The sequence below is a fragment of the Capricornis sumatraensis genome, chromosome 11 (genome assembly GCF_032405125.1).
Source record: "Capricornis sumatraensis isolate serow.1 chromosome 11, serow.2, whole genome shotgun sequence".
Lineage (NCBI taxonomy): Eukaryota > Metazoa > Chordata > Mammalia > Artiodactyla > Bovidae > Capricornis > Capricornis sumatraensis.
Genome location: NC_091079.1, coordinates 13943102 through 13950058, shown reverse-complemented (window position 1 = coordinate 13950058; position 6957 = coordinate 13943102). Strand labels below are relative to the sequence as shown.

Sequence of the window (6957 nt, the reverse complement as noted above, 5' to 3'; positions counted from 1 at the left end):
AGCAGCAAATATCAAGGACAGCTACCTGGGTCACAAAGCATGTGGCATAAGCCTTCTTGGTGGAGGTTGCCATTAACCCATCTGCAGAGCCACTGAGCAGATGACCCACAAACTGCAGAGCAATTATACCAAAGAAATTCTCACATTGTTAAAAAAAGTTCTAGGACCCACAACAGATTTCTCAATCTGAGGATGTGGTAAAGGGACTGAGAACCCCCAGGAAATTTGACTTTGGAGGCCACTGAGATTTGAAATTACACAGGACTGGGGAAACAGAATCTTGGAGGGGAAAACAAAAACTTGTGCACACCAGGACCCAGGAGAAAGGAGCAGTGGCCCCGCAAAAGACTGAGCCAGACTTGCATGAGAGTGTCTAGGAGGATCCAGTGGAGGTGTGGGTCAGCAGTGGCCCAATGCAGGATCAGAGGCACTGATTGTGACAGGGCGTGCATGGGGCCTTTTGAAGGAGGTCACCACTATCTTCGTCACCGCCACCATAGTTTGGCCTCAAGGTCAAATAATTGGGAGAAAACAAGTCTCACCCATCAACAGAAAATTGGATTAAAGATTTACTGAGCATCAGTTCAGTTCAGTCACTCAGTCGTGTTTGATTCTGCGACCCCATGAATCACAGCACGTCAGGCCTACCTGTCCATCAACTCCCGGAGTTCACTCAGACTCATTTCCATCGAGTCAGTGATGCCATCCAGCCATCTCATCCTTGGTCGTCCCCTTCTCCTCCTGTCCCCAATTCCTCCGAGCCTCAAAGTCTTTTCCAATGAGTCAACACTTCGCATTACGTGGTCAAAGTACTGGAGTTTCAGCTTTAGCCTCATCCCTTCCAAAGAAATCCCAGGGCTGATCTCCTTCAGAATGGACTGGTTGGATCTCCTTGCAGTCCAAGGGACTCTCAAGAATCTTCTCCAACACCACAGTTAAAAAGCATCAATTCTTCAGTGTTCAGCCTTCTTCACAGTCCAACTCTCACATCCATACATGAATACTGGAAAAACCATAGCCTTGACTAGATGGACCTTAGTCGGCAAAGTAATGTCTCTGCTTTTGAATACGCTATCTAGCTTGCTCATAACTTTTCTTCCAAGGAGTAAGCATGTTTTAATTTCATGACTGCAGTCACCATCTGCAGTGATTTTGGAGCACAAAAAATAAAGTCTGACACTGTTTCCACTTTTTCCCCATCTATTTCACATGAAGTGATGGGACTGGATGCCATGATCTTAGTTTTCTGAATGTTGAGGTTTAAGCCAACTTTTTCACTCTCCTCTTTCAGTTTCACCAAGAGGCTTTTGAGTTTCTTTTCACTTTTTGCCATAAGGGTGGTGTCATCTGCATATCTGAGGTTATTGATATTTCTCCCAGAAATCTTGATTCCAGCTTGCATTTATTCAAGTTCAGTTTTTCTCATGATGTACTCTGCATATAAGTTAAATAAGCAGGGTGACAATATACAACCTTGATGTACTCCTTTTTCCTATTTGGAACCAGTCTGTTTTTCCATATCCAGATCTAACTGTTGCTTCCTGACCTGCATACAGATTTCTCAAAAGGCAGGTCAGGTGGTCTGCTATTCCCATCTCTCTCAGAATTACCCACAGTTTATTGTGATCCACACAGTCAAAGGCTTTGGCATAGTCAATAAAGCAGAAATAGATGTTTTTCTGGAACTCTCTTGCTTTTTCCATGATACAGCGGATGTTGACAATTTGATATCTGGTTCCTCTACCTTTTCTAAAATCAGCTTGAACATCTGGAAGTTCATGGTTCACGTATTGCCGAAGCCTGGCTTGGAGAATTTTGAGCATTACTTTGCTAGCATGGGAGATGAGTGCAATTGCGCAATAGTTTGAGCATTCTTTGGCATTGCCTTTCTTTGGGATGGGAATGAAAACGGACCTTTTCCAGTCCTGTGGCCACTGCTACGTTTTCCAAATTTGCTGGCATATTGAGTGCAGCACTTTCACAGCCTCATTTTTCAGGATTTGAAATAACTCAACTGGAATTCCATCACCTCCACTAGCTTTGTTCATAGTGAGGCTTTCTAAGGCCCACTTGACTTCACTTTCCAGGATGTCTGGCTCTAAGTCAGTGATCACACCATCATGATTACCTTGGTCTTGAAGGGCTTTTTTGTATAGTTCTTCTGTGTATTCTTGCCACCTCTTCTTAATATCTTCTGCTTCTTTTAGGTCCATACCATTTATGTCCTTTATCGAGCCCATCTTTGCATGAAATGTCCCCTTGGTATTTCTAATTTTCTTGAAGAGATCTCTAGTCTTTTCCACTCTGTTCTTTTCCTCTATTTCTTTGCATTGATCGCTGAAGAAGACTTTCTTATCTCTTCTTGCTATTCTTTGGAACTTTGCATTCAGATGCTTATATCTTTCCTTTTCTCCTTTGTTTTTCACCTCTCCTTTTCACAGCTATTTGTAAGGCCTCCCCAGACAGCCATTTTGCTTTTTTGCATTTCTTTTCCATGGGGATGGTCTTGATCCCTGTCTCCTGTACAATGTCACGAACTTCAGTCCATAGTTCATCCAGAACTCTATCTATCTAGGCCCTTAAATCTATTTATCACTTCCAGTGTATAATCATAAGGGATGTGATTTAGGTCATACCTGAATGGTCTGGTGGTTTTCCCTACTTTCTTCAGTTTGAGTCTGAATTTGGTAATAAGGAGTTCATGACCTGAGCCACAGTCAGCTCCTGGTCTTGTTTTTGTTGACTGTATAGAGCTTCTCCATCTTTGGCTGCAGAGAATATAATCAATGTGATTTTGGTGTTGACCATCTGGTGATGTCCATGTGTAGAGGCTTCTCTTGTGTTTTTGGAAGAGGGTGTTTGCTATGACCAGTGGATTTTCTTGGCAAAACTCTGTTAGTGCCTGTCCTGCTTCATTCCGCATTCCAAGGCAAAATTTGCCTGTTACTCCAGGTGTTTCTTGACTTCCTACTTTTGCATTTCAGTCCCCTATAATGAAAAGGACATCTTTTTTGGGTGTTAGTTCTAAAAGGTCTTGTAGGTCTTCATAGAACCGTTCAACTTCAGCTTCTTTAGCATTACTGGTTGGGACATAGACTTGGATAACTGTGATATTGAATGGTTTCCCTTGGAAATGAACAGAGATCATTCTGTTGTTTTTGAGACCACATCCAAGTAGTGTATTTTGGACTCTTTTGTTGACCATAATGGCTGCTCTATTTCTTCTGGGGGATTCCTTCCCACAGTAGTAGATATAATGGTCATCTGAATTAAATTCACCCATTCCAGTCAATTTTAGTTCACTGATTCCTAGAATGTCGACATTCACTCTTGCCATCTCTTGTTTGACCACTTCCAATTTGCCTTGATTCATGGACCTGACATTCCAGGTTCCTATGCAATATTGCTCTTTACAGCATCGGACCTTGCTTCTATCACCAGTCACATCTGCAACTGGCTATTGTTTTTGCTTTGGCTCCATCCCTTCATTCTTTCTGGAGATATTTCTCCACTGATCTCCAGTAGCATATTGGGCACCTAATGACCTGGGGAGTTCCTCTTGCAGTATCCTGTCATTTTGCCTTTTCATACTGTTCATGGGGTTCTCAAGGCAAGAATACTGAAGTGGTTTGCCATTCCCTTCTCCAGTGGACCACATTCTGTCAGACCTCTCCACTTTGACCCTCCCATCTTGGGTTTTCCCACGGCCGTGGCTTGGTTTCATTGAGTTAGACAAGGCTGTGGTCTTAGTGTGATTAGATTGACTAATTATCTGTGAGTATGGATTCAGTGTGTCTGTCCTCTGATGCCCTCTTGCAACACCTACCATCTTGACTGGGTTTCTCTTACCTTGGCCCTGGGGTATCTCTTCATGGCTGCTCCAGCAAAGCGCAGCCACTGCTCCTTACCTTGGATGAGGAGTATCCCCTCATCACCGCCCTTCCTGACCTTCAACATGGGATGGCTCCTCTAGGCCTTTCTGTGCCTGTGCAGCCACCAATTCCTTGTTCGTTGGGTTGCTCCTCCTGGCCGCCCCTGTCCTCGGGCGTATGGTTGTTCCTCCCGGCCACCGCTACTGGCCTCAGACACGCAGTGGCTCCTCTCGGCCATAGTCCCTGGCCTCGGATGCTGGGTATCTCCTCCCAGCCACTGCCCCTGACCTCAGACGTTGGGTAGCTCCACTCGGCCATTACTGCACTGTCGCAGCTTGGCACTCTCCGCCACTGCCCCTGACCTTGGACGTGGGGTAGCTCCTCTTGGCCACACTTAGTGTGCCAGTTGCAGCCACCTGCGCTTAGTGTGCTGGTTGCAGCCGCCTGTGCTTAATGTTCCCCTTCCCCAGTCAGAACAGTCATCAAGACAGTATGTTACAGGCACAAAGACAGAAATATAGATCAATGGAACAAAATAGAAGGCCCAGAGATAAATACATGCACCTATTGACACCATATCTTCGACAAAGGAGGCAAGAATATACAATGGAGAAAAGACAATCTCTTTAACAAGTCGTGCTGGGAAAACTGGTCAACCACTTGTAAAAGAATGAAACTAGTACACTTTCTAACACTGCACACAAAAATAAACTCAAAATGGATTAAAGATCTAAATGTAAGACCAGAAACTATAAAACTCCTAGAGGAGAACATAAGCAAAACACTCTCTGACATAAATCACAGCAGGATCCTCTATGATCCACCTGCCAGATTACTAGAAATAAAAGCAAAAATAAACAAATGGGATCTAATTAAAATTAAAAGCTTCTGCACAACAAAGGAAATTATAAGCAAGGTGAAAAGACAGCCTTCAGAATGGGAGAAAATAATAGAAAATGAAGCAACTGACAAACAACTAATCCCAAAAATATACAAGCAACTTATGCAGCTCAATTCCAGAAAAATAAATGGCCCAATCAAAAAATGGGCCAAATAACTAAATAGACATTTCTCCAAAGAAGACATATGGATGGCCAACAAACATGAAAAGATGCTCAACATGACTCATTATCAGAGAAATGCAAATCAAGACCCCAGTGTGGTACCATTTCACACCAGTCAGAATGGCTGTGATCCAAAAGTCTACAAGAAATAAATGCTGGAGAGGGTGTGGAGAAAAGGGAACCCTCTTACACTGTTGGTGGGAATGCAAACTTGTACAGCCATTAAGGAGAACAGTGTGGAGATTCCTTAAAAAACTGGAAATAGAACTGCCTTATGACCCAGCAATCCCACTGCTGGGCACACACACCGAGGAAACCAAAATTGAAAGACACACATATACCCCAATGTTCATCACAGCACTGTTTTTAATAGCCAGGACATGGAAGCAACCTGGATGTCCATCAGCAGATGAATGGATAAGAAAGCCATGGTACACATACACAATGGAGTATTACTCAGCCATTAAAAAGAATACATTTGAATCAGTTCTAATGAAGTGGATGAAACTGGTGCTGATTATACAGAGTGAAGTAAGCCAGAAAGCAAGACACCAATACGGTATACTAACATATATATGTGGGATTTAGAAAGATGGTAATGATAACCCTGTATGCGATACAAGAGACACAGATGTATAGAACAGACTTTTGCAGTCTGTGGGAGAGGGAGAGGATGGGATGATTTGGGAGAATGGCATTGAAACATGTATACTATCATGTAAGAAATGAATTGCCAGTCTAGGTTTGATGAAGGATACAGGATGCTTAGGGCTAGTGCACTGGGATGACCCAGAGATATTATATGAGGAGGGTGGTGGGAGGGGGGTTCAGGATTGGGAACTCATGTACACCTGTGGCAGATTCATGTCAATGTATGGCAAAACCAATACAATATTGTAAAATAAATAATAATAATAATAAATAAAGAGCACACACACACACACACACACACACACACACACACACACACACACAAAGAACAACACCCAGCTTCCCCCACAGTCTGTTGCTCCCATCAGGAAGCTTCCATAAGCCTCTTACCCTTATCCTTCAGAGGACAGATGGAATGAAAACCACAATCAGAGAAAACTAAACAAATTGATCACATAGATCACAGCCTTGTCTAATTCAGTGAAACTAAGCCATGCTTCAGAGAGTCACCCAAGACAGATAGGTCATGGTAGAGAGTTCTTATAAAATATGGTCCACTGGAGAAGGGAATGGCAAACCACCTTGAGAATCACATGAACAGTATGCAAAGGCAAAAAGATATGACAGTGAAAGGTGAACTCCCCAGGTCAGTAGGTGTCCAATATGCTACTGGAGATCAGTGGAGAAATAACATGAGAAAGAATGAAGAGACAGAGCCAAAGTGAAAGCAATGTCCAGTTGTGTTTGTGACTGGTGATGGAAGTAAAGTCCTATGCTATAAAAAACAACAATAAACCATAGGAACATGGAATGTTAGGTCCATGAATCAGGTAAATTGGAAGTGGTCAAACATCAGATGGCAAGAGTGAATACTGACATTTTAGGAATCAGTGAAGTAAAAAGGACTGAAATGGGTGAATTTAATTTAGATGACCATTATATCTACTACTGTGAGCAAGAATCCCTTAGAAGAAATGGAGTAGCCATCATACTCAACAGAAGAGTCTGAAATGCAGTACTTGGATGCAGTCTCCAAAACGACAGAATGATCTCTGTTTGTTTCCAAGGCAAATAATTCACTATCACAGTAATCCAAGTCTATGCCTCAACCAGTTATGTTGAAGAAGCTGGAATTGAATGGTTCTATGAAGACCTACAAGACCTTCTAGAACCAGCACCTAAAAAAGAAGTCCTTCTCATTATAGGGGACTGGAATGCAAAATAAGAAGTCAAGAGATACCTAGAATAACAGGCAAATTTGGCCTTAAATTACAAAATGAAGCAGCACAAAGTTTAACAGAATTTTTACAAGAGAAAACAGAGGTCATAGCAAATACCCTCTTCCAGCAACCCAAGAGACGACTCTACAC

General features: G+C 42.7%; 1 pseudogene; it reads right to left on the bottom strand.

The window, feature by feature from the left end:
- Positions 1-2644: 2644 nt before the first annotated feature.
- LOC138088722 (craniofacial development protein 2-like) lies at positions 2645-3873 on the bottom strand (annotated as a pseudogene).
- Positions 3874-6957: the final 3084 nt, after the last annotated feature.